Here is a 27,788-nt window from a genome sequence, read left to right as displayed (position 1 = left end):
TTTTAGATTGAGTTTAAAGGTTTTATGAAATAAGTGCGCAAATGAATGAATTATTACTTATGATTGCAGGTGTTTATCCCTGTTTTGGAACGTAAACATTGGATTCTCGTCGAGCTTCAGCTCCCATCCCTTAAGACAATAGTGTATGACAGTATGATAAATTACATATCATTGGCTGATTTAAGAGATGTTATTAAGGGATGGAGCTCTCATTTGGCTAAATTCTTGGATGCGATCAATTATTGGACTCGTTCTGGAAACAAGAAGCCAAAGAAGCTCAATATTACAGTTATTAGAGACGAGACCGCGCCACAACAAACGAGCGGAGCCAGAGGAGATTGTGGTCCTCTCGTATGCTTGGCGTTGGAGCGTTTGACGACGGGAAGCATCAAGTATCTACCTCCCACCGATAGAGATAGAGCTGCAGTAGGCTTGTGGTTTCGGCATTATATGGCTAAATCGATATATACGAGACACTGCCTACCTGCATCCGCGTTATAAAAATGTCCATAAACAATTGGTAAGTTTATATACTTTTGGTTTTAAAATGTTTGGTTAAGTACCTAGAATTCAATAATTTGCTGTTTGTAGGTTTTAGATGTGTAGAAAGTGTTGTTTGAGCAAATGTTTGGTTTCTGCAGGTTAATCTCAGAAGTGAACTGCGTGAAAATGATGTATGGCTGCAAAAGTTGATTCAATAGTTTAATTGATTGTTTTTTGATTGTTTAATTGATTTGTAAAAGTTGATTCAATAGTAGATGATCGGAAATAAGAATTATTGCTTATTTTTTGATTGTTTAATTGATTTGTAAAAGATGATTTGTAAAAGTTGATTTGTGTAATTGATGCGAATATAATTCTTATTTGTGCTTGTTTAATTGATTGAAATGTAATGGTTGATTTTGTTGATTTCAATCTGCATTATGTTGAAGGCAAAATTGACTATCGCAATGCGAAATGAAAATTGCAATGCGAAATGAAAATCGCAACGAGAGAATCGCAATGCGAAATGAAAATCGCAATGCGGAAATGAAAATCGCAACGGGAGAATCGCAATGCGATTTTAATTTCGCATTGCGATTCTCTCGTTGCGATTTTCATTTCGCATTGCGATTTTCATTTCGCATTGCGATTCTCTCGTTGCGATTTTCATTTTGCATTGCGATTTTCATTTCGCATTGCGATTCTCTCGTTGCGATTTTCATTTCCGCATTGCGATTTTCATATTTGGATTTTCATTTCGCATTGCGATTCTCTCGTTGCAATTGTAATTTCCGTGTTGCGATAGTCAAATGCATGCCTAATAGTGATAACAACTGAATAACAAGAGTTGGTTAAGTCAAAATGGTTTGCCTGAGTCATTAATTCAACTGAAAATGTTAAAAGTTCACACATAAAATCCACATAATACAACGTTTGCATTTAAAAATCACCTAAGTTAACAGTCCCAAAAGGTGAAGCCAATTGTGATTGGGATTTTAAAGATGATTGCCTTTTGCTTGACACCATATGAGCTTTGGATTTTGATGAGGATCCATATTTTGGTAGAGGAAAAGATGATTTTGATGGCACTGGTGATCCACATGTCAACCTTGTATGACCACTTTCCTTGCACCGACTACATGTCGATCTCTTCTTCTCTTCACCCTTAGACGGTATACGATCGTGACTTTTTGGTCGGCCAGGTAGCCTTCTGTCCATGGCTGGTGGCAAAACTGTTTGTAAGTCATCTGGTATGTCTCACTCAGAAGGATGTGGAATAGGGTAGACAATCTCGGCATAAGTCTGTCGATAAACTTCTGTAGTGTAGCAATCCATAGCGTATGCGCTTGAATCATCTTGGTTTAAATGAAGAGCAACTTTTATAACATGCCACACGGATAACCAGATGTTTGCCATTTCATACAACTACACGTCTTTGCATTTAGATCGACTAGCCCATTTAAGTTATTATCCAGTACTTGAAACAAAGTGTTTGAACATGGTTCAACTCTCCATGACGTTGACTTCACAACACGTTTCGTTATCTTTTTTTCAGTCCATGGTGTAACACGATGTTCCAATGTTCCTGTAAATTTAAATAAACAATACTTAGTAAAATATATAAATATGATAAGTTACGAATTCAAAGAAATAATACCTGCATGGTTTCTTTTCTTGTAGTACCACTGTTGAATAGAGGCTCGAAAAAACTCCATTAACATAGTAATGGGTAATTTCCGGGAATGACGACTTAGAGCGTTGATTGATTCTGCACTATTAGACGTCATGAAACCATATCTTGCTCCAAGTTGATGTACTCTTGACCATCTTTCAAACCCGACATCTTCTAGTGTTTGAGCATACTGAGGCAAAACACGTCTTAAACAATTTATATGCTTATTGAAATCCACTTCCCGATAAGCTTTTACAGCCTTCCAGTATGTCCATTTGTGATTTTTTATACCAGCAGACCTTGATTTTAGATTTCTATACAAATGAACACCACAAAGTCCATGAAAAGCATATGGGAAACACCTTCTAACAGCGTTGTCAATTGAGTTTTCCCTATCGGATATGATTGTCAGATTGCTAATAGGACCTATGCAATCCCTAAGATGCCCCATAAACCATGTCCATGAATCAGAGGTTTCAGATTTGCCAACCCCGTAAGCTATTGGCAATATCCCATTGTTAGCATCCATGGCTACTGCTAATAAGTTTACTCCAAGGTATCGACCTTTCAAATGTGCTCCGTCAACTATAATAACTGGGCGCATGCAAGTAATAAACGAACGAATCTACAAAATAATATACACAAGAAATATAATCATTTAAATGTGAAATGCATGTAACTAACAAAAATGAGTCAACAAAATTATATTGATTACTAACCGTAGCACCAATGGCGATAAACAGCAACTCAAAGCGTCCATCTCTATCTGTTTTGATATGAGTTACCGACCCAGGATTTTTCAGCTTTAAATTGTGACAATAAGCCGGCAGTTGGGCAAACGATGCTTCTGGCGACCCCCTCAACAATTCCAAGGCATAACATTTGGCTCTCCAAGCTTGAGAATATGATATACTAATCTTGAACCGAGCATTCATGTCAGTCATAATTTCATGTCCCCGATATACCCTGCCATTCAAAAACATTAACTCAGCCAGAAAACCACCCAACACCTTTTTGTTTGCCTGTCTATGGTGAGGAAAAACTTGGGTTCTTGAACATGTATGTTTATCAATAAAAGTCCTAACTTGAAACATTTCGCAATCTTTTATTCTCTTTGCAATCATACGCCACATACAGTTTTTGTCAATCATACACCTTGTTTCGAAACGATCTTTGCTTGATTTGTTAACTTTTAGTTGATAGCCATCTTCCACACATTTCGTATACAAAGCTATCTTCAAGTCTTCCTTTGTATCAAACAATCATCTTTCTTGATACGAATAACTTTGTGTAACAATCAACTGCTTTCTTTACCAACTCTTCTTCCGGTATCTGAAGTAATTCTGGCATATTCCAGTTATACGCCGTGGCATTTTCTTTTCTTCGGGGATTTTTTCTTCTTCTTTTTCTTCTTCAGGATTATATGAATTACAGAATGGATGTTTAACATGTTCATTCACAGTCGTAACTTCCTCCTCATTATCATCAACAATACATTCTTCGGCAACGGCTGTTTCATCATCAAAATTCGGGTATTGACCAATATCAAAATCATTACACGCAGGGTCTGTTTCTTCTTCTGAAACATCATCAAAATCCGTGTATTGACCAATATCAAAGTCCGGATATTGACCAAGACCAAATTTCGAATACTGACTAGTACTCACAATTTTTTCTGTTGGCTCATCATCGTCTAACTGGTCAATACGAAAACCGGAATTTGGTGCTGAAAGTTGATTGGGATTTGGATTAGAGAAAGGTTATGGGTTTGAGAAAAACTTAGTTGATTACTACCGCTACTGACCCAACAATACTACTTCTAGGTTCAACAACATACAATGTAACATCATCTTGTGAAACACTAATGTAAGTAATGAATCGTTCAACATCTTCATTGTCGGTTAACAAATAAACTTTACCATTTCTCTGATAAGATAGCCTAAATCCACTTAGGGGCTCTAAATTCAATTTATTTGAAACACGTAGCATTAGAGTTTCATAAGTTAACTTTTGTAAAGACAATTTTAGTTGAAGATTCATGGGTAAAGGCATATATTGTAAAACACCATGAACATTATCCCATGACCCTCCAAACACAAATCTATCCAAACATGATCAACATTAGATGATTTCATGGTTGTAAATTAATTTACTAAACAGACGAGCTGCGAAACTAAAACCTGTTGCCGGATTGGGAAGGATGTCGTTGGATATAGGAACGGATGTCGCCGGAGAGAGTGATAGATGGAGATGGAATGAGTTGCGATTTAGGGATTTAGTTTATGATTTCAGTGTTATATACCCAAAATTTCAGTGTTGTGATTTACAGATTCTCGTTGCGATTTACGGATTATCGTTGCGATTTACAGATTCTCGTTGCGATTTACGGATTATCGTTGCGATTTACAGATTCTCGTTGCGATTTACGGATTATCGTTGCGATTTACGGATACGCGTTGCGATATACGGATACGCATTGCGATTTACGGATACGCGTTGCGATATACGGATACACGTTGCGATTTACGGATACGCGTTGCGATTTATGTGTTCGCATTGCGATTTTCATATTCGCGTTGCGATTTTGGAAAATCGCAATGCGAATTTGTACTATCGCATTGCGATTTTCAAGAATCGCGTTGCGATTTTGGAAACTGATTTGCGATTCTGGGGATCGCGTTGCGATTTTTATTTCGCGTTGCGATTTTGTTGGTCATTTTGGCAAATCCAAAAAAAGTTGGTTAAAATCGTATATTATAACTTTTTTTTGGTCACTGAGGCGATTTTCTCTTTTTAAAATTATCACTAAACTTTTATTTTTATTTCGTTTTGGTCACCTGATTCGATTGATATATTTTTTAAATTTGTAATATGTATGTGTTCATTTATTGGTAAAATTAATATATAAGAAAGTTACCAACAACCAGTTGGTCTAATAGGAAGAGACATTATATCTCTTAAGCAAGATCAGGGGTTTGAATCTTAACATTTGCGAATAAAACAAATTAGGTTACAAATGGATTGGGATTAATCGATCAATACATAGGATATACAAGTAATTATATATATATATAAATATATGCTGCATCACCCATGAAATACTACTCGACTTGCATTCAGCGTCAAATCCAAGACCAAAGACCTTAAGACAATCCCTACTTCGAGTTCATGTTTTGAAGTTCTCAGCCCTGGGTCGAACCAGGACCAGCCAAACTAAGCAACAATAGACAACTGTGGTAGACAAGGCAACAACTTGGTGTTGTCCTCGCCTTTGAAAAGCTTCATAAAATCCCCTACTCTCACTAGAGAACGACAAAGCGAAAATGAACGAACCACAATGCCATCGAACGCGTATATTATTCTAACCTTGAACTAAATTTTAGTCCCGTTGTTAATACTTTGTTTAACGAAAACCATGTTTTTCCTTTGTTTTACAGGGCGACCAAGAGTTCATTATAGGGGTGCAGTTGACTTCGTTAAGGAGCTTGAGCAACTTCTTCAATCCCTAGAAACACATAAGAGAATCAGAGGCTTCGAAGAAAGCAACAACATTCTCAACATTTGTCTTGTTTTCTTGCTGGCTTTGTTTTGTTATTTTCTGGGGTTGTGTTGTAAATGACAATGGCAAATGGAGGACGACGCTGAGCTAAGATAAGTGGATGAGATAGCAGCAGCTCATCAAATATTTAGCTAATTCAATGCTACAATGTTAGGGATAATATTTAATGTGTTAAAAGAAAAAGTTGAATTCTTATAAATTAATTTTATCCTTATATAAATGAACTCTTATATATTACAAATTTTAAAAATAATTTGAAAGGAATTAGGTGACTAAAACAAATAAAAACTTAAGTTTAGTGATGATTTTTAAAAAAAATAGTTGGATGACCAAAACAGAACTATTGAAGTAGTTGAATGACTAAATATATAATATACATTTTTTAATAGATTTAACGGTTTGAGATAAACGATTAATGATTTAAACTTCAAGGGATAAAACGTCCTAGAATGTACTTTAGAGGATAATTCGGTAAAAAGTATATAATTTAGGGGCAATGATGTATATAAACCCTAAATAAAAGAAGAAGTAGAAGAGAAATAATTTGGTGACCTTTTCAATCAAAGAAACCATCAATCGACAACAGAAGGAGATAACTACTCAGTAAAAATTAAAAGCTAAATCTTTTGATATGCAACTATTAACTATCAAATCAACTTAAAATCAACTTAAAATCAACCTATGATTTTGATCAAATGAAGTCTTCCCATCGTTTGGATTTATCGACGATCGTGCATTCATCAAAAACTAACTTTTTCAATGACGGAAAATTTGGTAAATTATGATTTTTTTGGGAAATAAAACTCAACATCAGTATATTCTAAAGGAAACTAACAACAATGATAGTAATGGAAGTGAATTAAAATTTTAATGACTTTAATAAAAGTTCTAAAATTCTGGTGACCAAAATAAAAGGACCTTAAAAATTCCGTGATTAGTATTGTTTACTCTTAAATTATTTTAATTTTCCATGAATCACTTCAAATAGTAAAACCTTTGCATCTGTTCCCACCCTGAACGAGTAATCAATTTTGATGCGTGCCAAAAGAATCGATTCCAATTTCAAATCCTTCCTTGAGTTGCTGGATTCCTGCTTACGGTCTCCACGAGCAAACCCAAACATTTGTTTAGAACTTTTGGGGCATCTGCGATAAACCCAACACTCCTTCAAGTAGGGGTGTGTAAAATTATCCGACCCGGTTGACCCGACCCGTTAATCCGGACAAAAAAAATTGGTAATTTTTTAAAAATATTACCCGACCGGGTACTCGACACTTTCCGGGTCGGGCCCGAGTCACAAAAATTGATTTTTCCGGGTACCGGGTACCGGGTTACCCGGTTAAGTTTTTTTTTTTAATATATTAACTAAATATTTAATTTATAAAATTGAAATCTATATAATATATAATATCCGATTTAAGGGAATTGTAGTATTTAGTATTTTGCTTTGTATTAAACTTGTATTTTAGATTTATCCCTGTAGAAGATAAGATAGTTTGTGAGTTATAACCGTCTCTTGATATAGTCTTCTAATGATATTGTAAATATTAATATTTAGTTCATCTCTAACTCTAATTTTATTTGTAAATAAGGATAAAGTTTATTTAGTTAGGGCTCTTAGATCAACTAGATCTCTAACTCATAGATCAACTAGAAATCTAACACCTTTAGTATAAAACCCCTGTATTGCTTTTATTTTTTCACTGTGAATAAAAGTTCTATTTTCACCGGCAAACACACAATTCTACATGGCATTAGTTTAGATTAGATCTTATTTCTCATTTTTTTTCTCGACATTTAATTTTGTTAGACTATATAATTCGAAGTTTTGAACATTTAAATTTATATGTGTTTTTTATTTAATAGTTTGAAAAAAAATCCGGGTACCCGGAACTTTCGGATCGGGACACGGACAGAGAAATCACTGACCCGAATGTTTCGAGTACCCGGATTTGCACACTCCTACCGTCAAGCAATCTGGTTTGTCTCTCATGTCTCTTCACGCTTTTCATTATGATTTACCGTCGATGAATTATTGTACTCTTATAATATTTAGGAGAAGTTAAGGTTGAAATTGAAGATAATAAGGAGTTCGAAAATTATTTAGTTTGTTATATCAAATTTCCCAGTTTTTGTGTTATTTCTAGGATTAACCATTCCCTTCCCAGAATAGATCAAATACTAGATGCTTAAAATAGTTGCAGTCAATGGATTTTAGGCTGTAGACACTCGTTTTTGTCCGGGTCTTAAAAATTATTATTATTATTATTATTATTATTATATTTTTGCTGGCCATTTGGAGTCCAATAGCATATTACAAGCAAAAGCATTGCAAGCCCACTTAGCAGACCCAGACAACCCAACTACTAGTGACTAAATCGAAGCCCACTCAACAACCCAACTGAGATCCGACCCAGCACCAGACTCATGTCCAAGATCTGACCCGACCCAATATCAACAAATTAGGGTTTTTAAACCCTAATAAGCAGTTGCCGTCGCCGCTTCAGCTTCCACAGGCGCATGAGCTTCACGTGCCAACTTTTTAGCTCCAGTCGTTGCTCAAGTTGAGATGCACCTCGTTGCCACCACTATCAGAGCCGATCAGAACCCATCCATCCAACAGTGACAACATGTCAATCAATAGAAAAAATGGCAGAGAAATCAGAGAAAAAAACAATAAAAAGACCAAAGAAATCCCGATGAAATCAAGCTATGACACACGCATAACATCAAATTCATCCAACAATCACAGAAACAAGGAGATAAAAAAACAGAGAGAAAATACAGAAAGGGGTCAAAAAAAAGAGAGAATGAAAAACAAGGGGAAAAATCGGTGAGGGGAGAGAGAAGAAAATGGGAACCTTTCGAAGAAAAAAAACAGAACAAGAGAAAATCAAAGAAAAATAGAGAGAAGAAAAACATTGAGAAGCAACCGAAAGAAAAAAAGGAAAAGGAAAGAAAATACCTTGGTTTGGAGTTCACCATGAAGCTGAAAGGTTGCCGAGGCTTTAAGTTTTCGAAAGGTAACATCTAGATCTAGAGGTTTAGGGTGAGTTTTAGGTTAAGTGGGGGTGGTTTTCGGGTTGAGGAAGTTGAGGGGAACCTTTTGAGATCGGTTGCTCCCTCCGGCCACCGTGAGCCGCCATGGACTCCGCCGTGGCTGCCACCAATGAGAGGCGGCTCCTTCTCTCCGACGAGGGGAAGTTGAGAGAGTTTGGGAAACTCTCTCTTCCCTCATATTTCAAGCCGAGCCAAATGAAGGTTTGGCTAAATTTTGGCCTTAAATATAACACCTGAACGACGTGGTTCTGGGGTCTTCTGTGTGTTTTTACCGCATGGGGTAATTATAGTTTAGGTCCCTCATCGTTTGTAATCTTTCATTTTGGCCATTAATGAAAATGTGTGATATTTTACATTGAACACTTATTTTTCGATATTTGTGTTTTAGTCACTGATTTCATGTGTTATGATATTTTCTTTGATGTTCAAAGTTGGTCAGGAGATTTGTAAATCTTTTATTTTAGTCACTGTGTCATTTGGTTTAATTATTGTTTGGTTCTTTATGTTTCTGTTTATTTCATTTTAGTCCTTAAACATTATTTATGGGTTATTTCAATTTCTAGTACTTGCACTGTTTAATATTTTTGATCTTGGCTCTGGTTTATTTGTATTTACTGTTTAGCCTCTCAAATTTCTGATAATACCAGTTTGGTCCCTTAAATTTTTAAATATGTTTATTTTGTTATTTATATTTTGATATGTAAATTTTTTATTGTTTTGTTTTAGTCCCTTATGAATGTACATATTTCACATGATGTATATTTTTATGTATAACATTAAATAAATGTTATTATTTTATGTTGTAAATATTTTTATTTTACATTTACAATCGCATTTGTTTCTATTGTATTTCCTTAACGATTAATGTTATCAGAATAATTTCAAGAACCGATTTGTAGAATAATTTCAAGAACCGATTTGTAGAATGAGCATGAAAAGTATCACTTGGTCGAAGTGATGCGATCCGATACAACATTTTAATGAAATGAGAACTTGAAATAAATCTAGTTTATTTTACGAATTAAATTTGTTATGATCCAATGTTTATTTATGTGGTAATTTATTTTAAGCAAATGGTGATTTATCATTTATGTTCGATTCGCGTTTCTAAATCATTGAGGAGGGAATATTCTTTTACATATAAGAAATAGGCGATATAGCTTTCCCAATGGAGGATTGCTAATCATGAGATTTTTTTTCAAGTTAAAGAATTTTCTATAATTGATCCATTCGAAACAAATTAATCAATATTCAATAAATGGATCATAGTTTAATTTTATATTCGATTTATATTTTTCACCATTTACGACGATGTGTAAGCAACACAGTACCAATTTTTGGGCGTTGTGGGGGTGCTTACCGTTTCGCACGCGTAACCAACTTCTGAACCTGTTAAAATGTATCTTTGGTAATGCAGACCGAATTTTGTTTTAAAAAACAATTTTTCTTAAAATTGTTTTTAAAAGACGTTTTTAGGTATTCGACCAACCTAACCCAAAGGTCGACGGCGACTCTCTTTCCATTTAATTCAAATCAATTCATAAATCCCCAATTTTTCTAAATAAAAGTTATAATTGTTTTTTAAATAATATTTAATTATTTTTTAAAAAAATGGTTATAATAGGTTTCTCATGTTTTGGGTCTTTTTTTTATTGATTAATCATATACACAAACAAAGAGTGATCAAATTCAATGGGTGCAGAATTATTAGTGACTTTTCCTTTATTAGCAATCTCTAATCACTACAGCAAAACAGACTTTTAGTGGCCTTTTTTTAGCCCTATAGCGACGTTTTTAAGCACCACTAAAAGTACTTGCGGCGATAAGAAAAACGCCGCAAGAAGCGTCGGCTATACTAGCGCTGCTAAAGTTAGCGGCGTTTGAGAATAAAAAACGCCGCAATAGGTCGAGATCTATTGTGGCGTTTTTGGAACAAACGCCGCAAAAGGTCATATATATAGCGGCGTTTTTTGGAACAAATGCCGCAAAAGGTCAGATCTATAGCGGCGTTTGACGCAGAAGGTCAGATCTATAATGGCATTTTTATGAATCAAATGCCGCAAAATGTCTGATCTATAGCGGCGTTTTAGGATACAAACGCCGCTAATTACCTTTCTATAGCTAAGAGAAATTTATTTTGCAAATTAAAACTAATTTGTACAATGTTATTTTCTAATCTTTTATTACCCAAATTTAACCTGTAGCATTATCCAATAAACTTGACATCTATAACAACAAACTTAACATAACAAGAAAATTGAAATCCATAATAATAATAAATCAAAGTTTACATTAACGTAAAATATAATTTAGTTCAACATTATTAACTATAATAAACAATATAACATCTAAGATATTTTGCTTCTAATCTTACACATTCTTCACTACTCTTCGTCACAATAAATTGAAAGAGATAAATCCAGTTTATATGGGAAAACAATGATGCATAACTAGTATTGTCCTGTCATTTCTTGTACAGATATTTTGCTTCATGAGGTCTTACTCCAATTGGCATGACACTTGAAAAGGCCCCATCCATGGCAATGCAAAACCGATCTTTACTTTCATATCCAAATAAATCATCAATGCCAATAAAAATACATTATATCTTACGTTAAAAAAGTTAACAACACATTTCTTCAACAACTAAAATTATAGATTCCTTAGCGGTACTCGTACCAAGTTCAAATAAGAAATTTGCAACTCACATTTTCAATAGTACAGAGATCAAACAAAGATTCAAATAGAGCCTGCACTTTAACATTCTACTACTGATCTGCAACATGGAAATAAATCAATCAGTACATAAACCATTAACTCTAGCTGCCAGTATATTGCCTTAATGGTTGTATAAGATAATGCCTTTTCCTGATTCAGAACAAGATTGGGAAAGTAAAATAGAATGTCTAATACTAATACAATGGGAGTAATTGTAAAACCTAATGTGAGTTGGTCAAAGGTAATGACACCAAAAGACAGTAAAAAATGCGAAGTAAAAAATAATAATATTTAAGATAGAGCCACAGATGGTGTAGAAATGTAATATTGTGTAAAAATCTCTTTCTGTATCATCTTAAATCGCTTGAAATAAGGTAAATCCTAGGTTCAAAATCTAGTAATAGAAAGATTAAATAACAGGAGTATGAATTCCAAGAACAATAAAAAAGTTGATTGCTTTAAACTCATAGTGTTGCCATCACCTATTATTTAATGTGCAGTGATTCAGTGAAGTGTAAAAACAACTAAAACTGAGTATTTAATGATTTAAACAGAACATATAATCCATAAAAAATACTGTCAACAACTACTGCCACAAAAAATATCTTTGATTCGGGTATACTTTTTTTTTGATAGGAATAGGAGGTCTCATTAAAAACCTCCCTCATAGTTGGCTCTTATGAAAGAGGCAACTAGCGGAAGGAGGAAAAGAGTACCTCATTATATTAAAAAACCATGTTTACATAAGATTACAACTTACTAAATAAACTGTCTGAAATAAAATTCAAACCAAAACAACCATAAAGCTCAAACATCAACCAATACCCTCTTTAGCTAGCTTATCAGCCTCCCAATTGCATGTCCTAGGAATCCATCTAACAATAATACCCCTAGCAGAAACTAAGGCCTCAATTTCCCCAACTAAAGTATTAAAAAAAGTAGGGGCAGAAAATGTCATCAAAATCCAGTCAACTGCTATTTTACAATCTGTCTCAAGGATTAGTCTTCCCTTCAGAGCCCATTCGGAAGAAATGAATAGATCAATCCCTTGTTTAATAGCTTTTAGCTCAGCTAACATAGGAGGACCAGGTCCACCGCAAGAAAAGGTATATAAAGTAGAACATTCCAAATCTTTCAAGACTCCTCCAATACCTCTCTGCAGCCCATCACCTCTTACCGCTCCATCAACATTGAATTTAAAGAAATTCGAAGGAGGCAGAGACCAGTTAAGAACCTTCTCCTTATTGTAGGATTTTATAGGCAAATTGTCTGCAAGCGATGGATCCCCTACTAGTAGGTCAACTTGAATATTAACATGAGGAAATTTCGCTAAAAACCATTTAGCCAACCTAAACCTGGAAATAAAGAATTGGGATGAATTATCTAATGTCCAGTTTTCAAAAACCACTGCATTCCTAGCTTTCCAAATAGACCATAGAACAACACCTGGAATGAACTTCCAAATATTAGAACACTCCCTTAGATAAGACCAAGAGCAAAGAAAGGAAGGAGGATCTTGGGGCATGACCGAAGAGATGTCCCAAAACCTAAAAATCTACCACAACTCCTCTGCAAACCGAGCATGAAAAAACAGATGACGAATTGATTCCTCATATTTGTGGCAAAAGGGCACAAAACATCTTCAAGATTGACCCTCTTTTCTTCAATTCCCTAACCGCCAATTTCTGAGAGTAAACTACCATAGAAATGTTTCCACTCGAGGAGGAGTTAATCCGGACACACCCATTTTTCCATTGAAAATGTCCTCCAATTCTGCTTAAGATAGTCATTCTACAAGATTTACCGAGAACAAACCATCCCTTTCCCGACCACCCCAGAAAATCATCAACTGATTCATTCGGTGTATGTTCAATCAAAAGCATTAAGGAAAGCCACTGATCCAATCCAGTCACAAAGATTTCTCCTTAGCTGAATGTTCCAAACCCAACCATTATGTTGAAAACATGTTGATATTTCGATATAACAAATTAAGTTAAATGAATTTTAAGATTTTCCAAATGATTTTCTAACTATATCGATAGAATTATTCGAATATCAAAACATTACTCCAAATCTTTCAAAGATCATTTTTAATCCTTACTCAAGTGTAAAATTAAGTTTTAACGTTAAACAATTTCAAAATAATTTTACAAAGTATTTCGAACCATTTCAAAGCCAAAAATTCCAGATTGCTCAGAGGGAACGATTCCCCCCAAGGGGGTACGATTCCCCAAGGGGGTACCGATTCCCCTGAATGGTTTGGCTCTAAGAATTCAGTATGCTCGGAGGGAACCGATTCCCCCCAGGGGGTACCGATTTCCCCCTGTATAACGGTCGAAATATTTGAATTTTACACTTAGGGAACCGATTCCCCATAGGGGGTACCGATTCCCCCCACGCTCCAAATGTTTTATTAATTGTTTTCACACTAAAACGGCTATATTATTTCTCTAATCATCCCCAACGTTCAGAAGTGATTCAATGTGTATTAAGCAAGCTTAGAAGCCATTGATCAAGAACAAGAAACATCAAGCAATTAGAATCAAGAGAGAATCAAAGAGAAAGCATCAAACCTCAAGTTTGAGCATTTCAAGCCTATTTCATTCAATATTCATTTGCTTTCAAGAACACTTATTGTACTCAATTATATTTATTCTGAGTGTTCTTTCTTTGTTCTAGAATTGTGCAAACATATTGTCTTGTGAGGTTTTTCTTGTAAGTTTGCAATTGTATTTCTCTTTGAGAAAAGAGTGTTCTCAAGAATTAGGGTATATTCTGAGGGAGTTGTAAGGTTATCTCTTTGGCTCAAAAGAAAGAACAAAGTAGTTAATTGTTGGAAAATCCTTAGTGTGGATAGCTAAGGTAGTGGACATAGACTTTGGTTGATAAAGTCGAACCACTCTAAATCGCTGTGCAATTTCTTTTAATTTTCTGCAAAAGCTTCCACCAAATATTTTATTGCCAATTCACCCCCTTGGCCGATTCAGTCAATCGATTAACTCAACAATTGGCATCAGAGCCTAACTCATTTGAAGGTTTAATCGCCTCTTGAGCGATCCGGAAGAGTTAAATCGATAAAGATGGCGTTACTTCGGTTCATTCTCAATGGAAGAATCCAAACCTATTGAACGTGCTCCACACTTCAATGGAACAAATTATCGTCATTGGAAGAGGTGTATGATGATATCATCAAAGAATTTGATATGGAAGCTTGGATGATAATCAAGAAAGGATATCTCCTACTAAGAAGGCAAGAAGTGGAGTGTTCAAGAACGGAAGGAAGCTCAACAAAACTCAAAGGCTATGCACATGTTGTTGTGCAATTGATCCTAATGTATATAAAGGAGTTTCTTTGTTCAAGTGCCAAGGAAATGTGGGATAAGCTTGAGGAGATCTATAGAGACAATGAAGAAGAAGAACCAATAAAAGTGGTGTCTCTATTAGCTCTCACAGAGCCAAAGGTATCTTCTAACTCAAATATATCAAATTCAAAATCTTTTAATGAGTTACAAGATGCTTATGATAAATTGTTTTCGGAGTTTGAGACCATGAACTCCAAATACAATAAATTGATTTCTAAATTTATTACTAAAAATGATCTTCTTTTGAAAGCTAAAACAGACTTGGAAAATCAAAATGAAATGTTGAGAAAGGAGTTAGAGCTTTCAAAAATAAAATTTTGAAAAACTTGAAAAAGAAATTTTCAAATTAAACAAACTTCTTCTAGAAATGAAAATAGATTTTGAAAATCAAAATGAAATCTTGAAGAAGGATTTAGAACTCTCAAAAATGAAATTTGAAAGTATCGAAAAAGAAAAAATCAATTTGAAAGATAAGCTGAATGTTTAACAAGAGAAAAGAGATCATTCTAAATAATTCATCTAGTTCAATAATGATAATATGTTCACATTGTCATTATCATGGTCATAAGGAACATACTTGTCCTTTAAAGAAAGGAAAACGATTTAAAATTAGACAAGTATGGGTTAAAAGGAACAAGAGGCATTGAAACTAATGTTCAAGGATCCAAAGCAATTTGGATACCAAAATCTACTAAATGTCTCTTGTAGGTGTGTGAGAGCAATGGTGATAAAAATGATGATATTCAAGATGCTCTAGCCACACATGAAAAAGGAATGGGAACCTCTAAACTTAATATTTTTTTATTTGGTTGCTCATTTAGTTTATGCATGCATGAGGTTTTAAATGTTAAATAATTCTAAATGATTATGTTTTGTCTCATGTATGTTGAAAAATATTGTATGATGAACATAATAATTTTTGGTAATTTTTATAAACTCTAGTCATCATATTTTGTTTTGGTCAAAATTGTTTTTAAAATGTAATTGATATCTCTTTAACAATTGATATCGATTTTTCAAGAACTTTGGTTTTGCAAAATTTGACCTGAAATTTTTCTTAATGTTTATGCATAGATTTTGTGTTAAATATATAAAGTTTTAATGCATACATTTTCAAAAACTTTATGCATGTGCTCTTAATCTCTATAATCAACATTGCATAATGTTTATATGTGAATGGGTTAAAAGCATAATCTTTTGAAAAATAAAATTTGATAAAAGATACAATGTTTTATTTTAAATGATTGCAAAATTGATGACATTGCATCTATTTTCGATTATGCTTGTTGGTCATAAAATAGGGACATATACATGGTGCATTTAGATTCTTTTGATATGACTAATTTATGCCTAGTTGCTAAGGATGAGCATGATAGTTGGTTATGGCATAGGAGACTAGGACATGCTAGTATGAGTGTTTTGCAACGGTTAATTCAAGGAGACCTAGTAAGAGGTTTGCCTAAGCTTAAATTTGATAATAATAAACTGTGATGCTTGTGCTAAAGGAAAACAAAAGCGAGTTCTTTTAAATCCATTAATGATGTATCAACTAGTAGAGTTTTACAATGATCCATTTAGATCTTTTGGGCCAACTAGAACTACTAGCTTGGGTGGAAAACAATATGCATTTGTCTTGGTAGATGACTATTCTAGATATACTTTAGTTCTATTTTTAAGTACTAAAGATGAAGCATTAGAACAATTCATCACATTTTCAAAGTAATCCAAAATGAAAAAGGTTACTCTATAACTAGTGTGTAGGTGATTGGAACTGATTTGAAAATCTGGGATTTACAGAATTTGTAACTCGAACGGTATTAGCCATAATTTTTTAGCACCTAGAACCCCTCAACAAAATGGAGTTGTTGAGAGGAAAATTTGAACTTTAGAAGAAATAGCTAGAACCATGCTTTGTGAAAATAATTTGCCAAAATATTTTTGGGCGAAAGCCACAAATACCGCTTGTTAAGTTATAAATCGAGTAATTATTAGGCCAATTTTAAAGAAAACTCCATATGAAATTTTCAAAAATAAAAAGCCTAACATTAGTTATTTTCATCCTTTTGGATGTAAATGTTTTGTTTTAAACAACGGTAAAGAAAACATTGGCAAATTTGATGCTAAAAGTGATTAAGGAATTTTTCTGGGTTATTCATTAAATTCTAAAGCTTATCGTGTATTTAATAAAAGAACTTTAGTTGTAGAAGAGTCTATACATGGTTTTTTCGATGATAATCCCCTTCCGAGGAAGGATTCTTGTGTGAATGATGATGTAGGTGTTATAAATACAAATGACGTTAGACATGACGTGGAGAACATCATCAAAGGAAGAAACAAAAAATGAGGAAACTCATGATCCTCTTGAGAATCCAACCATTGAAAAGAAGGGAAGTATCTTATCCAGAGAGTACAACTATGTCAAGGATGGTGAAATTATAGGTGATCCATCCAAAGGGGTAACAACTCGATCTTCTCTTAGAAATATTTGTAATTATGTTGCTTTATATCAGCATAGAGCCTAAAAATTAAAGAAGCATTAAATGATGAACTTGGATTATGGCTATGCAAGAAGAGTTAAATCAATTTGAGAGAAGTAAAGTATGGACATTAGTTGAAAGGCCTAGTAATAAATCTACTGTAGGTATTAGATGGGTATTTAGGAATATGCTTGATGAGAGTGATAGTATAGTGAGAAACAATGATAGACTTGTTGCTCAAGGGTATACTCAAGAAGAGGGTATACTCAAGAAGAGGGTATAGACTATGATGAAACATACGCTCTCGTAGCTAGGATGGAAGCAATTAGAATGTTATTAGCATTTGCATGTTTTCAAGAATTAAATTATATCAAATGGATAAAAGTGCATTTTTAAATAGTTTATAAAGAAGAAGTGTATGTGGAACAACCTCCAGGTTTTGAAGATTCAAATTTTCCGGATCATGTTTTAAAATTGACAAAAGCTCTTTATGTTTTAAAACAAGCTCCTAGAGCTTGGTATGAAAGATTGTCAAATTTTTAATTGAAAAAGGTTTTTCAAAAGGGAAGGTTGACACTACATTGTTTCTAAAGCATAAAGGTAAGATTTATTAGTAGTTCAATTTATGTTGATGATATAATATTTGGTTCTACTAATGATGTTCTTTTCCAAGAATTTCTAAGCTAATGCAAAGTGAATTCGAAATGAGCATGATGGGGAGCTCTTATTTTCTTGGGACTCCAAATCAAGCAAAGAAAATATGGCATCTTCATCAATCAAGCTAAGTACGTCAAAGATATGCTCAAGAAGTTTGGACTGGAAAATGGGAAACCTCATGACACTCCAATGAGCTCTTCAACAAAGCTTGACTTAGATGAAGGAGGTAAATGTGTAGATGTCAAATTATATAGGTCAATGATTGGCTCTTTACTTATCTAACTGCAAGTAGACCGGACATTATGTTTAGTGTTTGCTTATGTGCTAGATTTCAATCATGTCCTAAGGAATCACATTTACTAGATGTTAAGAGAATCTTAGATACCTTAAGGACACTCTAGTTTAGGACTTTGGTATCCTAGACTCGCTTTAGCTTGCATGCTTTTTCTGATGCGGATTATGGAGGATGCAAATTAGATAGAAAAAACACCTCTGGTACTTGCCAATTCCTTGGAAATATGCTAATTTCTTGGTTTTCAAAGAAACAAAATTGTTTGCATTATCTACCACTGAAGCCGAATACATTTCAGCTGGTAGTTGCTGTGCACATTTTATGGATGAAACACAACTTTTTGATTATGGAATTGAAGTAGGTACCATTCCTATCAAGTGACAATACTATGCTATTTGTCTCACTAAAAATCCCATCCAACACTCTAGAACTAAACACATGAAATAAGACATCACTTCATTAGAGACCATGTCACTAAGGAAGATGTAGTTCTAGAATTTGTTGATACTTTGCACCAATTAGCGGATATCTTTACAAAACCCTTAGACAATGAAAGATTTGGACACTTAGGAGAGATTAGGTTTGACCAACCTACTTCACTTAGTGTTTAAAATAATTTTAGCACTTTTAATCATAAATGAAAATGATTATAATAGTAATTTTATTGATTCATTACTATTAGTTAGGGGGAGTTTATGATTCTTAATGAAAAATTAATTTTATGTTCAAATATCGTTTGAAGATTAGTTTAATTATTTGAACATGATTAATTTTCAATATATGAGTTGCCAATACCACTAGAGGAAATTAATTTAGCATTTTGAGTGTTTAAAATTGGATTTTAGTATTTTGGTGCAGAGGGAATCGATCCCCCCATGAGTGAACCGATTCCCCCTTTGAAGGGGAACCGATTCCCCCCACAGGGGAATCGATACCCCCCTGGGGTTCTGGTTATACACGGGCAGAACCCTTATTTTATCCAAAACCCTTTTCTCTCTTCCCGTTCCCTCTCAACTCTCTCCTATCTCCATTCTTGCCTCAAATCATCGATTTTAATCAGAATTCACTTCAAATATCATCTCTTAAACTTGCAATCATCATTAAAATCGTGCAAACAACATCAAAATCCACTCAATCTCATCCTTCAAGGTAAAATTTTCTAAACTCCCTATTTTATTGATTTTGAACACAAGACTTGTTTTAATTAGTTCTAGGATGAATTTTAGATCGGGCATTGATTTTTAGTGATTAGAAACTAGATATTACAACCAATTTCATCAAAAACACAAGAATTTTCCAATTTTTTTTTAAAATTTTTGAAATTTAAAAAAATGTTAATTTTCAAATTATTGTGTTTTGATTAAATTATGTTGTTGTTATGAAAACTATACATATATTGTTTCTCAAAACCATATTTTTCAAAAGTTTTTCAAAAACTTTGCCCATTAGGATTGATTTAGAGAACCTTGAAATATTGAGGACTCAATTGAGTTTTGGGATTGATTGAATTGCATACATGTGTTTTCTAAATTGCAGGTATCAATTCTATTCTGATTTCCTAAACCATGTCAAATCCTAAACGTGCTAGGCCATCATCTAGTCGCTCACACCGTCAACCAAATCCTCCTCCTATTCCAATTTCTAATCCTAATCCCATTGATCCTAACTTGACTATCCAAAATTTGTGTTTCAATCATCGTGGTCCTAGAAATCATCGTTTTTGGTATTATCAATATTTCGACTCTTACAAATCCGAGAAGAACGTATTCCTTCTCGTCAAGCTATGTTAGCTATCAATTTTAAATATCTTCATCTTTTACAAGAGTGGAAATTTGATAAACTCTTTGACCTTGAACCCATCGTTTACCATCAACTTGTTCGTATTTTCTATTCTAATGTCGTTTGTGTTAAAAACCAAACTGAAACCGAAACCATAGGAATTCGTTCCTACTCCTAGGACATTCTTATATATTGACTCGGCTTACATAGCCATACTTCGGATTAGATAATGATGGTATTTCAAATGAAAAACAGGTTTTAGGATCTCGTTATAAAAGAAGGGACAGTGCAAGTGTCTTAGACCTTCATGAACGTTTTCTTCATCTAATGATTTCTTGGTGGTTTCGACCATCCGAAGGTCGTTATTCTACTCTTAGAGCCTTAGATCTTTGGTGGTTACATTGTTTCGAAAACAATATTAAAATTAACCTACCTCAGATTATTTTTGCTGAAATTGTTGAAACTGTAAATTGTTCCTAACAAGAAACTCTGTTCATCTCTTGTTTACGGTTGCATTTTGAGTAATCTGTTTTCCAAAGCGGGCTTAGAGTCGGTCTAGATGCCGTTTTTCCCCTTAAGAAACAAATTAACCTTCTTTCCTTAACGAGAGCGGGATGGATTAAGGATCAGGAAATCGGTGAATGGGTTCGATCTTCTGCAAATACTCCGGGAGCTAGTTCTTCACAAGCTCCACCCGAAGCTGACGAAGATCTCGAGCTTGAGCAATTAATACGAGACATCGATGAAGCCGAAGATGAGCCTGAGCAGCCCGAGGAGCAAGCACAACAAATGCATCAAATGCCTCCATATTTTCAATCCTTTATGGAGACATTCGATTTCCGATATGCTACCATGGATTCACGCTTTACTTTTATAGAATCCCAACTTATCCACAATGGAGCTCAACAATTAGAAATTTCGGGAGATGCGTGCAAATAACGAAGCAACCAACGCGCATAATGACCTCACTCACGAAATGGCCGCTATGCGCTCGTTTTCCTCCTCCTGATCCTGATATATGATTCTATGTTTTTCTATGAACTCCAAACTTATTGTTTTAACATTTTCAATATTTTGGAATGTTTGAATTTATGGATTGATTGACTTTGAATTTGTTTGGATTTATGAATGGTTAGAACTTATCGATTTGGTGTGATTAAATTTATTGCATCATTTACTTCATGATTAGATATATGATCAATTTTGCCATTTCACATTAACTATGAATATTGATTATGAAACTAATGGCTAACATTTCTCTTGCTTGTGATCTTAGCAGCTTAAAATATAATCAATTGGCTAAATGATTTCAAAACCTTGTTAATTCTTTAAAATGTCTTTTTGATTTAACAAAAAGGGGGAAGGGGGAGAAGTGTAAATGTGTTTTAAATGATAAATGGGAGAAGTGTTAAAGTAAGGGGGAGTAATTTCAAATCTTGATTTCAAAATCTTAAATTACTAAAATGTTTTGTTATATCAAAAAGGGGAGATTGTTGAAAACATGTTGATATTTCGATATAACAAATTAAGTTAAATGAATTTAAGATTTTCCAAATGATTTTCTAAGTTTATTCGATAGAATTATTCGAATATCAAAACATTACTCCAAATCTTTCAAAGATCATTTTTAATCCTTACTCAAGTGTAAAATTAAGTTTTAACCTTAAAACAATTTCAAAATAATTTTACAAAGTATTTCGAACCATTTCAAAGCCAAAAATTCCAGATTGCTCAGAGGGAATTGATTCCCCCCCAAGGGGGTACCGATTCCCCCTTGAATGGTTTGGCTCCGAGAATTCCAGTATGCTCGGAGGGAACCGATTCCCCCCAGGGGGTACCGATTCCCCCTTGTATAACGGTCAAAATATTTGAATTTTACACTTAGGGAACCGATTCCCCATAGGGGGTACCGATTCCCCCCACGCTCTAAACTGTTTTATTAATTTTTTTCACACTAAAAACGGCTATATTATTTTCTCTAATCATCCCCAACATTCAGAAGTGATTCAATTTGTATTTAAGCAAGCTTAGAAGCCATTGATCAAGAACAAGAAACATCAAGCAATTAGAATCAAGAGAGAATCAAAGAGAAAGCATCAAACCTCAAGTTTGAGCATTTTAAGCCTATTTTTCATTCAATATTCATTTTGCTTTCAAGAACACTTATTGTGCTCAATATATTCTTGAGTGTTCTTTCTTTGTTCTAGAATTGTGCAAACATATTTGCCTTGTGAGGTTTTTCTTGTAAGTTTGCAAATTTGTATTTCTCTTTGAGAAAAGAGTGTTCAAGAATTGGGGTATATTCTTAAGGGAGTTATAAGGTTATCTCTTTGGCCTCAAAAGAAAGAACAAATTAGTGAATTTGTTGGAAAATCCTTAGTGTGGATAGCTAAGGTAGTGGACGTAGACTTTGGTTGATAAAGTCGAACCACTCTAAATCGCTGTGCAATTTCTTTTAATTTTCTGCAAAAGCTTCCACCAAATATTTTATTGCCAATTCACCCCCTCTTGGCCGATTCAATCAATCGATTAACTCAACACATTAGCTATAAATCCACCAAATTCAACCAATTTTCCCCTTTTGTTAGTCGACAGAGTATAGATTCTAGGAAATTGAATCTTAAGAGTTGATCCATTAACCCAAATATCATTCTAAAAATCAATTGACCTACCATTCCCCACTTGGATCTTCGAATTGGATCTCAAACAATCCCCAATCTCATCCTTTTTCTCATAGTTACTCCGAATACCTCTCCACACCCATGAATCTGAAGAGAAACAACCTTGCCTATAGACAGAGAGTCCATACTGACATTATGAATACAACAAATCAGTTTTTTCCATTGAGAGTCTTTGTCATTTGCATACTTCCAAACCCATTTCCCTAGCAAAACTTTATTAATCATACTTAAGTCCAATACTCCTAAGCCTCCTTCTTCCAATGGTTGACAAACCGTACTCCAATTCACCCTCTTCTTGTCAGATTCTTCACCCCAAAGAAATTTTGCCAATACTGAGTTAATTTTCTGATTGACCTTAAACGGAATTTTGAAAATAGAGAGGTAAAAGATAGGTAAAGAGGACAATACCGATTTTATCAACACCAATCTTCCAGCCAAAGATAAAGAAGCAACTTTCCAACCTGCTAATCTGGTGAAAACTTTATGTAAAACTGGTTCCCACAATAACTCTGAATTTTCTTTGTTCCTATCGGAAGACCTAGATAAGTCATAGGAAAAGATCCCCCACACCTGCTTCCAGTGCTAAATCTTTTAATCTGTCCTCTGCCACATTAACACCAACAATTTACTCTTGGATAGATTAAGATGAAGCCCTTAAATTAAACTGAATACCCTCAATACTCTTAAATTCAGAATTTGAGTGAGGAATCTCTGCAAAATAAGATTAGGTCTGCAAACTGCAGATGAGTCAACTTAAAAAGATTCTCTTCAATACCAATATTGAATCCTTCAAAAAGACCAAGGGTAGCAGCCTTACTCAACATTAAGTTCAAAAGCTCACCAACAATATTAAACAGAAGAGGAGATAGACTACAACCTTGTCTCAGCCCTTTGCCCATCTGAAATTCTTGAGTAGAGGAACCATTAATTAGGACTGAAATTGAAGCAGAAGAAATACAATAATACAAGAAATCCATTTGTCTCCAAAACCCATTATCTTCAATAACCTCAAATAATTGGCCATTCCACTGAGTCAAAGGCTCTGCGAAAATCTACTTTAAAAACAACTCCTTTCCTACCTTTTTTCCTCCAGTAATCTATAGATTCATTTGCCATAAAAGCGCAATCAACGAGCTGCCTACCCGGAATAAAGGCGAACTGCAATGGGGCTGATCAAAACTTTAATAACAGAAACCAATCTCCTCGATAAGATTCTAGAGATAATTTTGTACAAACTTCCAACAAGACTACAAACTTCCAACAAGACTAATTGGTTTGTAATCTTCAATAACTTCAGGGTTGAGTTTTTTAGGAATCAGAGTAATGAAAGCATGGTTGACCCCATGCTCCAAACTTATTCCTCTGTGAAAGTCATCCACAAACTTCATTAAATGATCATTCAAAAACAGGCCAGAATTTTTTAAAGAAACCCATCGTGAAGGCGTCTGAACCCGGGGCTTTGGAGCTGTCCGAGTGAAACACTGCTTCCCTAACTTCATGTTCTGAAAATCGTACCTCAAGTCCATTTTTCTGCTCCTCTGATAATGTCATGAATTGAGATTAATGTCCTCTACCTCCAGCGTATTTTTAGAGCTGTAGTTCTCCTTAAATACTCAAAGACAAATTTTTTCAGCTTCTCCGGATCAGAAATTTCTTCATCATCCATTCTCAAGGCCAAAATTAAATTCATTCTATTTCTATTTAATGATGTTAAATGGAAAAACTTTGTATTCCTATCCCCATCCTTGATCCACTTCAATCTTGATCTTTGTAACCAAATACTCTCTTCCCTCCTATGCAACTTCCATAATTCATTCCTGGACAGAATCAACAAATCCCTTTCTTGAATGGAAATCCTCCTTCTTGCAATTTGAATTCCAGATCATTAATCAAGTTTTCTAGTTGAGAAATTTTTTCAGAAATCCCCTTTTGAGTCGAAAAAGGCCTATCCTTGATCTTCTGCTTTGTTCCTCGAAGTAAAGAAAATAGACCCCTTCGACCATTCACCTTTACCGTAGACAATGAATTTTCAATCAACTCAACAAACCCGTCTTCCTCTAACAAATAGTTGTATAATCGAAAAGGTTTTGGTCCCCAATTGTTGCATTCTCTACTAACACCACAGGATTATGATCCGAAAGGATTTTGGGAACATTTTTTGGATCATATTAGGAAATTGATTTAGGAAAGAACCTGATAATAAACCGATCAAGCCTTACCCAAGTAGGAGACTCTCTGTTGTTGCACCAAGTATATCTTCCTCCAACTAATGGTAAATCCATAAGATTAAAATGTTGAACAAAGGATCTAAACAAATCCATGGAATGCCAGTTTGAGCTACACCGCATTTCTCCTCTGTATCCAATAAGCATTAAAATCCCCTCCTATGCAGACTGGCAGGTTTAAACACTGCACAAAACACATCAGCTCCCTAAAGAATTCCTCTTTATCCGCTTCTACTGCTGGACCATATACATTTTACAACACAATCAAAATTATACAGCTTGAACTTTCCTGATAATGCTATGAATCTGCTATTTTATGTTCGGCATTGACCACAAAAACACTCTCATTCCACAACTTATCAGACCTCCTGCAGAACCCTCAACTGGAAGAAAACATGACCTTTCAATAAATTACCTCCTAACCTCCTCCAAATTGTTTTTACAGACATTCAGTTTTGACTCCTGTAAGAATAGGATATACGGCTTCTCTCTAGTAACGAGTCTGGCCACTGCTCTTATTTTTTCTCTTCTCCCAAGACCTCTAATATTCCATGTGATTAATTTTACTTAGACATAAAATTGACAATCAAACTCCACATCAAACCAAAGAAACCATCAGGGTCATTGAGAAGACCCCTTCAATTCGATCCTAAAAATCTCCTCCTCTAATAATTGCTGCCCCCTTTAAAGGTGATCCCCAACATTTCACAGACCTCCCTAGTAGCAGCAGCTTCAATCCTAGCTTTAACAGAAGATTGGGAAGACTGAGATACCTCCCTGACTTGCTCCACTGACTCCCTGACCTTACTTCTAAGAACCTTTCTATAGACTCTATCATAGAAGCTGATAGACACTTCAGTATCCGAGCAAACACTTCCTGATCGACGAGGGGCTATTCTCAACTTTCGCTTATTAGTAAGGCTTTTAGACCGAGGAATACACTGATCCTGCTGATTAATAGGAACTAGATGACTTTCCTTTGCTTTAAACTGGTCATCTTTCTTGTGGCATGAAGTATTTCCCTCTTGAATCTCATTATTTCTATTCTTTATACTCGAACTTGAGAAGATTTCCTCATTAGAGTTACATAAATTATCATTCATAACCTTCTCCATCTACTTACCACCTTCCGATTTATCAACTGTACATTTAAACCCCTCTACATCATTATCAATCTGCAAACTAATAATGTGGTCCCCCTCCAGGCTTTTTGAACCAATGTAGTTATGCTTTCTTATTACATCTCCCTGTTCACTTGGATTCACTTCCTTCTCCCCTGGAAATTGACTTTCGCCCCCCTATCCTCCCCCTCATCAGCAGCACTCAAGTGAATTGCAGGATTGGCATTGGGCTGTAAGACAAACTTGTCCCCAATCCATTTAAAATTAAATGCTGGCCCACTGGGAACCCATTTTTTATTTCGAAATAATGCATCCTCATTTTCCTCAGATTGCACTGAGTCTATCGGATCAATTGTATCTCTCAATCCCAAGCCCAAGTGATTGTCATTCTGACTTGTCTTATTTTCCAAGAAACCTGACAGCCCACAATCAGAATTATCTGTTGTTGACTTACTCGATTGGACATGTCCCCCACTGACTCCATTCACTCCACTGTTCTGCCCATAATTTAGCCAAGAAATGACTTTAAGCCTAGCATCCTCTGCAGACTCATCCCTGTCTTCAGCCAGAGTAGGATGTCTGCCAGATCCCTCCTCAGACACGACATAACCACTGTTTATTTTTTTTGAAAATTTCTCCATCTTCTTCCTTCCCGCTTCTTCCTCTGGTTTAATCAAAACAGATCCCAGTGTGATCGTAACTTTGAACGATCTACCATACGAACCAATTGTCACTTTATCAGGAACATCATAAGGACTTTCCACCCTGAGCAGAACTTTTACCGTCGAGAGGTCCGATCTGCTCTCTGAATCTTTGTTAAAACATAGAAACTGACCCCACTTCTTTGTAAGCTTTCTTAAGAATGCATCATTCCAACACACTAAAGGCAATCCAAATAACTCAATCTGGCAAAGTGCCGACGGAACTCCATCCTCGTTCAAAACTGGGGCTAACCAATCAAAGCATAAGAACAACCAATCAAAGCATAAGAACATATTTTCCTTTTTATTCATCCATACCTGTGAGGCCTCCTCCACCGAGTTGAAAGTAATTATGCATGCATTCCATGCATAACCCCATCTAACAACTTGAACTTCCATGCCTTATAACTCCAGACGTCCTTCACCGAGTTTGTTCAAAAGAAGACTTCATTATCCCTGATAATGAACGTTTAACCCATTCCGAATTATCTGATGGAATATGCATGTCCCAAACATTTATCACAGTTGGAACACTCTGATTGTTACCCAGCAAGTTTGCCCCTGATACTGTTTTCCTTCTCAAATCATAATCAGAGTTCACCACATCCTTATACGATCTGTTATCTCTCAAGCTTCTCAACGACATAGCTCTCCTCCCCGATCCTGATGCATCCTTAATCTCAGACCTGATCTCCAACATTCTCTTCCCCTCCACAGCTTCCCTTCTCTTAATCTTTTGATACTTAGCGATCCCTACTGAGACTCTTCTTCCATCAAGCCACTTCCCATTCACGAACCGGATTGCCTTGTTTCTACTTTCCTCGCGAGCATATTGGACGAAAGCAAAAATAGAAGATTTATAATTTGGTTTTTCTAAAAAACGAGGGATGAAAATCCTCAAGATCTGACCATAAGGACTAAAATAATTCCTTAACACCCCTCTGGAAACACTTTTGTTAAGATTATCATGAACACTGTCCATTCCTCATCAGCATCAATGG

Source organism: Hibiscus syriacus, unplaced genomic scaffold, assembly GCF_006381635.1.
Source record: "Hibiscus syriacus cultivar Baekdansim isolate YM2019G1 unplaced genomic scaffold, ASM638163v2 tig00001095_pilon, whole genome shotgun sequence".
Taxonomy (NCBI): Eukaryota; Viridiplantae; Streptophyta; class Magnoliopsida; order Malvales; family Malvaceae; genus Hibiscus; species Hibiscus syriacus.
The sequence above is the reverse complement of the archived record's forward strand: the minus strand, read 5'-3'. Positions refer to the sequence as shown.